Raw genomic sequence first — 9958 nt, 5'->3', positions numbered from 1 at the left:
CTGATGTCAATAGATTTCAAATGACCCAATTTCTGCATTATATTAGCTACATCAAAGGCAGAAAAAACAACATTCCAGCGCGGTGCTTAGTCTAGCTGTCAGTGTGTTCGCTGGTCAAACGGGAGTCCGAGTTCAATTCCGTACGTGGATACAATGAGTGAAGCCAATTTCTGTTGATACAGTCTGTTTGACTGGACGCCGACCTATGAACTGCAACCTCCATCGAAAACTAATAAACACATAATATTCATTGAAACGCTGAACATAATTAAAACATCAAATCAACGCTGTGATAATTTTTCAGAATTTAGGCCCTAAAATAAAAAAAATAATAAAATTATCAAACTGTCGTTAATATATTGGCACAGTTCATTCTTTGTTACGAGGGTGGAGTGCAAAGACAGGGACAGTAAGCACGTTCTTTTCTGCCTGTAGTTGCCACTACAAAAAACTATTTTAAAAAATACCACGCATTAGATTGTTGTTAAACGCCAACCTTGCCAATATTCCTGCTGTAAAGTTTAAATGTTAACTGTGCCCCATCTTGTTATTTTGTTTGCAATCCGATATTTTGTACTCTTGTACCGCCGCTAGGTGGTTGAAGGAGAATAAAGAAGTTCAGGTTATTTGGCGGTGGTCTCGCGCTGACAATCCTGTGATCAACATCATCTAACCTGTCTAGCCTAAGACAAATTCTGCCCTGTATCTTCACGGGTCAGTAGAATTGGTGCTTCGTTGCAGTGATATTAGTGATAGTAATGATAGAATTTTCCAGACTTTAATAGATATTATATCAGATCGGCAGTTGACCATTCGATCGACATTCAGCGCATCAAACATGATGTAGGAATTTATAATGTGGTCGCCTCTCGAAACAGTATGGCTGAAATAGACTGGTCTTCAAGCATCTACGTGACCAGAATAAAACTACGGAAAACCTTTTCATCCAAGCCAGTTTGAAAATTTAAGTCATTAATTGAACATTACAGGTACACTCGTGAAGATTCCAGATCACTGGCCAGGGTTACACTTTCTGCGATGTGACACTGATGAAAACTTAAATTTTCAAAATAATATTATCTTTCAATATAAAATTAACAACAGAGTGGCCCCAGCGGTCTTCCGTACAAACCTCTCCCAGTTAGATAACACTGACATGTACAGTAGCGCTTCAATCTCCTATTTTAAACTATGTACGTGTTGATTGTCTGTGGTCACTTATTGATATATACGGGTAAAATTCGACGCGTGCGATACGTCACGTTTTCTTGTTTGGATGTAATAGGTCGGACACTCTTACATTTGTCGGTTTGCTGAGACAGTAATTTTGTATCCGGGGAGTTTCTTAGCAACATGTTTGTTTCCTTGTCCGTCTCACGTTAAGCCCAGTTCATTGCAATTCAGGTCATTCCGTATTTTATTTTAATGTGGCCATTCCGCTGAACCTAGATGGGCTATTTAGAGAAATGTGGTCATGAAGAATGATATTCATATGTACGCTTGAGATCTGACCCCGCGGTTAAAGGGTGGTGCGCTGTAAAAACGTGTTTGACAAACATAAGCCCGTTCCATAATTTGACGTGTTTAGGATCTAAACAAACTGAGGATAGAATTTAACAGTTAAGCGTGGGAAAGCATCTTTATCGTTGAAAGTCTTGAGAGAATATATGACTTCTGCAAATGATTTGCGGATATACACTCTTCCAAAAAACATAAGGGCCATTAATAAATAACTGTTTTCAAAATTGCAAAAGATGCGAGCTTCCTGTAATAACTGTATGAATACAATTGGTAATGAGGTCAGATAGATCATGATGGCCACCAAAGACCACGACAGACACCTTGGTGAGATGGGGAAATTCAAAGTTAGTGGTTTTAGATCAAGTAAACACAGGCTCCACATTTTTCAACTCTTCATTTTCACTCATCCTATAACGCTGCGTATAAGTCTTCTAATGACGATTTGAAGGTTTCTGTCCCATTGCTCTTGTGACCGTGAAGGTCCGGAGTAGAACAGGCCTTCAGCAACCCATGCTTGCCGTAAAAGGCGACTCTGCTAGTCGTAAGAGGTGACTTACGGGATCGGGTGATCAGGCCAGCTGACAAGTCATCGGTTCCCAATTGCGGAGGTCGATGTTCATGCTGTTGGTCACTGAATTGTCTGGTCCAGACTCGAGTAGTTACAGACGGCCACCATATAGCTGGAATATTGCTGAGTGTCATTCCGTGTCAAGGCCATCCAACGCGGTCACCGGCCTCTGACACTGACGTATACGCATCTCTTGTTAGATTAAAGTTTAATCTCTGAATAGATACGGATCCATTTTAACTGAAAAGGAGACCCAACGAATTAAGGGATTCGGGACCTGGGGAAATGCAGACTGCATCTAGTGCCTTTTGGCGAAAGAGAACATAATGTCGTTCATAAACTGTGAGACAGGCTAGTCTCTCGTGTTCAGTAGAGTAGTTTCAGGTGATTGCTGTCCATGGCAGTCTGTGGTTGTACTGCCAGAGATCAGGCTTGACGATTCGTGCACGGTGAGCATAGTGAGTGAGTGAGTTTGGTTTTACGCCGCTTTTAGCAATATTCCAGCAACATCAAAACCAGAAATGGGTTTCACACATTGTACCCATGTGGGGAGTCGAACCGGGTCTACGGCGCGACGCACGATCGCTTTAACCACAAGGCTACCCCACCGCCCGTGAGCACAGTGACAACAAAGGGAGTGAGTGTTTGTCTGAATAGCGCAGTATGGTGTGGGGCTACCTCACACCATAATCCATCGTGAAATCTACTAGAACGTCTCAAGCTGACCTTCGCCAGACATGACTACGTCTGTGAACATAACCGAGTAAACCACCATGATACCGTTTGATAAACAGGATCAATAAAGTTGACAGAAAGAGCCGCAGAGAACGTGGACATCCTTTGAAAGGCTCCTTACCAGCGTTGACATCCAAATCAGCACGTGCATGGTGCCACGTCGTTCGGCACGTGCAAAATATCTAATGTATACTGAACAGGAAAAGAAACGAAACTCTGGCTTTTTGTCAAGTTTTTAAATAGAAGACATAAACATGAACGTTTGCTTTTATGATCTTTCATTTTTTCGAAAATTGCGTTTCTTTTGCTGCTCAGTATATATTGGGGCTTACAGACGTAAACATCCTTACATAGGACGTTTGTCATGGGCAGTTATCGCTAACCTTAGACTTAATGCTGTCATTTAGATTTCACGATTTCTACTTTTTTATGTGTGTATATTATGCATCTCATCCAAATTTGACAGTGCCTAACGATGAACTGCACTGAAAATGTTTAGATTATAAGGATAATGCACATATGTGCACTTTCCCGTAAACATGTTTTGATTATGAGGCTTCTTTGCCTAGGTGATATTTAGACTGTGTGACCAGTGAGTTCATTTCTTGTTTAAACAAACTCCATTCCGTTTAAGATTTATACACATTCTAAGTATGTTCCTATTTGACATCCAACTGATATGTCGGCTTTCAAAACAGAAGTGTGGAAGTCGAGGTGGCTCAGCGGGCTAGCCGGATGACTAGGTGCCTGACTCTGAGGGTGCGGGTTCGAATCCCGGATGAGACTCAACCAAGAAAGAGCTAGAATTTGTACTTTACTGAGAAAGTACAATCCCAAATATGACATATGCTCGTTACTTTCTAAAAACAAGTTTTATTTTCAAAAGTACAGATTACAGTATAAGATTGTCTCTCGTATAAACAATTGTCAATTACTGCCAACCTATTAGTAACAAGACTATAATGTGAGTGAATGAGTTTAGTTTTACACGGCTTTTGTGATATTCCAGCAATATCACTGCGGGGGACACCAGAAATGGGCCTCACATTATACCCATGTGAGGAATCGAACCGTGACGAGCGACCGTATCCACTGGGCTACCCTACCACCCCTGTAATAACAGACGTAGCAGACGTATTACAGAGGGGTTATAGGGAAGCCTGTCTTTTTACCCATTCTCAGAGGCGTCTAGGTACGCGGTCGTCTGTGTTTTCCTTTGGACATCACATATGTGTTACATCCTTTTATACAGAATATCATGTCTTCCTACGTAACGTAGATATGACAGGAGTAAACCAGGAAGTGATTGACAGAACATGTGTTTTCTATTGTATCACATACCAAACAATAATTTACCGCGCAGGGCTGGGACGGGTCCAATGTTTCTACCCGGGTACCCCATCCCTATTACCCTACACGGATACCCGTTATGTTAATTACTGACATTGCCAGGAATGGCAATATCTTCTTCAGCTCGGGGGCTAAAATTTGGAGTTTTTCAATATTTTAACCACTGAATGTAAATTGTGTCTAAATCTTCAAAGACAATACAACATTTTAATCGTGCCAGAGTTACACATTACATTGTTTAATCTATTAGTCGCATGGTCTAACGGGTATTGAGACGGGTATCCGTGTCCCGTCCCGGGAATCTGGATTACCGGTCCCAGCCCTAATACCACGAATTTCAAAACTCAACTAAGTCTGTGTTTATATTTGTTCAAACTTTCATTATTCAGTTATTCATGTCAGTATATTATTACTCGCTGTTGACACTTCGTTTGAAAATCACGATCTCTCCGGAACATTGTCTTGTGCTCATATTGCTGATACTAATCAAACATTGCCAAGTTGCTGAAACAATTTTGTAATGTGTTAACTTTGTGTCGTGACAATTCCGAATAAGTTCACAAACATTACCTATCACTCACATAAATGGAATCTCCATAACGCACGCCGTTTACACTGTTGATGATCTATTGAGGATGGTAGTTCAGCTTAACATTACAGCTGAACACAATGCAAACATTAGAGGCAGTGCACTTCCTGTATTGACAGCCGAAGAATGTTATCATAGGAGACCAGCAATATTGTGCCAATCTTACATGGTAAGTAACACAGGAATCGGTTCTGGGTCCTATAATCCATGTAATATATACCAGTCTACTTGGTGGAATCCTAAAACGGCATGATCGTGCATGGTTGCCAATCATATGCTGATGATACTTTAGTCCAGGATAGTTATAACTTTCACAAGCTGCTGAAGTTGTACAGAAAACACGCGTAATACCTTCAGATATAAAATTATGGATGTTTTTTTTGTGTGTGAAAATGAAGCTTTATAATATACGATGGAAAGTATCGCACATGAAAATGTTAAATCAGCGCATGGAACTGCAGATATTAAAAACTTAGTTCCTGTAATGTGTTCATGGACATACCATTCTGTAGTAATATCATTCAAATGATTCAGAGGAAAAGGACGTCAGACTGACATTGATTCTGACAATATACGCACAACCTTTAGAGACTAAACAGGAAGCAAAACCAGCTCTGAATTTCGCAAAAGGGTGTTGACAGTATATGTCTTTTCATGTAATTTCTGTGTACTTTTAACAATGCGAAAAACATCTATGTTTATCATCTGTTTCCAGAATATATGTTTGTAATTATGTAAATTTATGAAAATAGAATTCCTTTGCCTATGAAATGAACAATTTAATTCCTTTATTCATTTCAAACACACACATGCACACACATATAGTCTTGTTCATAATTATTGAGAATTTTTCTTCTTACTTTGAGCTATCCTAACACCTCAACTGATTCGCTGATACTTAAAACTAAGTACTGGTATAAGGGAGGTAACTCATCTTCGCCTACTGAGTATAGTACAATTAGAGTTACCTCCCCTGAATTTGTAGCAGACGTCATTTTCCTCAGCACTGTCAACAATGTCTGCTGAAGATAAAAGAAGGTTGATTTTTGAGTTGTGTAATCAAGGAATTGATGATGTAAATACATTGGCAGAGAGAACAGGAACTCCTCTTTCTACTGTGTATAGGATTAGGAAGAATTTTAAAGAGGGAATGGATTTTGGGCACCAGAAAGGAGCAGGGAGACCCAGAAAATTGGACTTCTCAGATCGCGTCCGGCTGGGAATTTTAGCGTCTAAAAAGCAAAGGGCAAGCATCTCAAACATCAGGTATGAAATGATAGAAAGGGGATCAACAGTTGTATCAAAATCTACAGTTAGAAGAAATTTGATTGATCTTGGATGGGAGAAAAAGACTGGAATTCCTTTTCCTCTCATGAAACAAGAACATAAAGACAGGCGTGTTGAGTGGTGTTTGGCACATGAAAACTTTGACTGGGAAAATGTGATTTTTACTGATGAAAGCTCAATATGGGTATATCCCAATAATGTGAAAATATGGACAAAGTCTGCGTCAGCACCATTGTATCGACGACCTAAATACAGCCCAAAGTTTCATGTATGGGGAGGGATATCCTTATTAGGAACGACCCCGCTGTGTGTGTTTGAGGGAAATCTGACAAGTCAACACTACACTAACATATTAGATATTTTCTCCTTCCAAGTGCACATGTGTTATATGGAAATGACTGGATTTTGCAGCAAGATAATGATCCTAAATACACCGCAAAACATGCCAAGCAGTGGTTTCAGGAGAAAAATGTGACTGCATTACCATTTCCTGCATATAGTCCTGACTTAAATCCCATTGAGAACATTTGGGGGATGTTGAAGGAATGTGTGAATCAAAAGGGGTTGACAAAAATTGAAGACATGAAGAGAGAAGTGGTCCGATACTGGGACAGCATAACTCACGAGACACTAACCTCTCTGATAGGAAGTATGCCTACCCGTCTTAGACTGTGCCGTGAAGCTCAAGGAGACTTGATAAAATATTAAATTGTTACCTACACAACATGAAAAGGTCAGTTCACTTTCACAATACATTCAATTTTATCTGATTTGTTCTCGTTTAATAATATGAAATGCTTTAGCTATTCTCAATAATTTTGAACCATACTGTATATACACACACACACGTGCGCGATTAAGAGCTTTTTTGCTTATCATTTTTTTATTATTATTTGAGAGAAATGCTATATTTACAAGTATAAAAATAATTTCGGTTAACTTTAAAAGGAAAGCAGAAAACAATTTTTGGAACGAAAATTGTACAAACATGTTTCCAACCCGTTTCCTGTTGTTCTGCCCTACTTATGACTCATGAACTATGTGCAGGGGCTTATTTGAATATATTTTGATAACAGTTTCGGTGTGACTTTGTGACATGGATGGGACTGTTTTTGTGACGGTTGTCACTGATGGGGCAGCTATTGCTCTCAGTTTCGTGAACATCACCACAATTTGATAGTGATTCATAAACACATGTTCACGGGATGTGAATCGTACAATCTTGTGGGCATCGAAAGGGCATGGACGGCTTTAGATGTATTTACACGTGACTGAATACATACGGATGTGAGTGACTGTATGATTCACTCCGTCACCAGTAGTTCTATGTCCAGGGCCCTTATTCACGAACCGTTCGTAGTCTCAAGAATTCTGAACATTGTTTGTATCCATTGTGTTAAGAATGGGCTTAAGAAGTCGTAGTGTGACAAACTTTCCATGAATGGATAGCTTGGTGAAGAGAGGGACTCTGGTCGTGAAACAGTGTGTGAAATATACCCCAAACCAAAACACCGTGGTTTGTAACTTCAACATGTTATCAGCTTATAATGACATTAACCTGACCAGACAATCCAAAGAAAATCCTGATGCATGGAACATATTATCTGAAGGTTGTACCAGATAACGGTTTCACGGTTTTAGACCCTCCGTCAAAACTCTTGCTCTTCTCGGGTGGTCGCACGGGCCATATTTCATACACAGTGTGCCTGATAGTTAGGATTAATTCAGTGGCTCTGCAACAGCAATAGTCAAGCGACATCGTAGCTTGTCTCACAGTCATCTGAACCATATTATTTTTTTTCCTCCGCCCCACCATATATCTGATGCAGAAGCCCGAAGCAAGTTTACTGAATGAGTGAGTGAATATTGCTTAAAGCCGTTTCAGGAATGTTGCAGCCATTCGCGGCGAGTTAATGTCTTTCGTTTTAGAATACACCGATAATTTATTAAAATGATGTTGAAAATCACTAAAATATCAGTCAAGTATCGTATTCAAGGGTAAAAAACTGATTCCTAAATCTTTAAATATGCTATGGTCAAGTGGTTAGAAACTTTGTCAAAAGGTTCACATAAACTAGGAACATCGTCATAAAGACGTTGTCTAATATGGGAAAAGTCAACACATTCAATCAAACTGATGCAAGTCTAGATTTTATTCAGGCTCAGAATGGCTGCCTGGTTGCCTGTACGTGGCACACGCACGTACTCACACACAGGGATACATATTTACTCACTCAACTAGGACAATGTATGACTTACACTCCAGCCACAGTGTAAGCATGGATGTGACAATGCATAATAGGCTATAATACGATTCATTCGTCACCGTTACTTCAAACGTTGCTCCATGTGTAAATCTCCGGCTGTAGCATGTTCATGATGACAAAGGAGAACCGAGTCTGGTTCTCTTGTCAGACCCCATTGAACAGAGAGTAGACTAACGCTTCGTCTCTGAATATATATAATTTTGATGAAAACAAATGAACCCCAGCGAGATGGCAACGTGATGAAATACTGTCTTGCTACATTCAGGGCTTCAGCATTGCGACCTGTGAAGGCCCGGGGTAGAATAGACCTTCAGCAACCCGTGCTTGCCGTAAAATGCGACTATGCTTGTCGTAACACGCGACTAAAAGGGATCTGTTGGTCAGACTCGCCGACTTGGTTGACACATGTTATCGGTTCCCAATTGTGCAGATCGATGCTCGTGCTGTTGATCACCGGATTGTCTGGTCCAGACTCGATTATTTACAGACCGTCGTCATATAACTGGATCATTGCTGAGTGCGGCGGAAGACTAAACTCACTCACTCACTCACTCACTCACTCACTTCGGCATTGCAAAGAGGGCTTGGTTGTAGGGAAAATGCATGGAGTGTGATTCAGGGAGACATATATTCTCTTCCCACAGAGGTTACATGTCATATCTTCCTACGAAGGTATGACAGTAACCTATATGGGGAGAGAATGGCAGACAAACTAAATAGAGAGAGACAAACCATACTAATTGCAAATTTGATAGTATTGTAACATATGTGTAATTTGTCATTTAGTTAATATATCCGATCTGTAATCGAATGTTTTCTGCAGTAAATGTCTTATCTTGATATATACAGGAACATTATATCAACAGTTTCTGTACGGTATGTCATGTTTGAATCTCTTCTTATATCCTCAGAATATTTTTCGGTATATGCACACCTTGACGCAAGCAGCTCATCAGAGGTAGGATGTCAAATATATTTCTTAGTTATCTCAACCCGCCATTATCAGTTGTCCATCACCTTCAAACGATGGCATGTGTGTTTTAGCAGGAAGTAAGTCGGAGATGTACCACCCGCACCGAGACTGGCGAGTTACAGGGACAAATACCGTTACTTTTTCTCTGTTTCATAAATCATCACTTTCAGATGGGCGTTTAAATAAGCTTATGTATTTCAAGCGAGCAATTAATTGCGGTCTAATTTGTTTATGGAAATTGTCGCCGCGAAACACCATCACAACAGAGACTTCAGGTCAAACCGACCCTGGCAACACATGCCAAGTCGCACGTAGGCAATATAGATAAGATAGGCGGTGACCATGTATCACCCTCTAACCTTAGTGCAATGGTCAACACGGGATCACGGCTTCATGTTTGTGGGGGGTGGCATTATTTAGATAAATAATAGTTTAGATGTGTACACAAAGTAGGAGCATATTATACAGTTTTATTTGTAGTTGTTAAATAATACTACATGTTAGACGCTATATGCAGACACTGCAGTTAATGTTAAAGAAAAGATGAGTTGAAATGGCGTGTTTAAGACTATTTCACTTATTTCATATTGACATTTATTTCATGTTGAGATCTATACATGAGTGTGTACCTGCTTGTACTCGACAGGACACTTTGTTGTCATTACTTT

This window comes from Haliotis asinina, chromosome 8 (genome assembly GCF_037392515.1).
Source record: "Haliotis asinina isolate JCU_RB_2024 chromosome 8, JCU_Hal_asi_v2, whole genome shotgun sequence".
Classification (NCBI taxonomy): Eukaryota; Metazoa; Mollusca; class Gastropoda; order Lepetellida; family Haliotidae; genus Haliotis; species Haliotis asinina.
The sequence above is the reverse complement of the archived record's forward strand: the minus strand, read 5'-3'. Positions refer to the sequence as shown.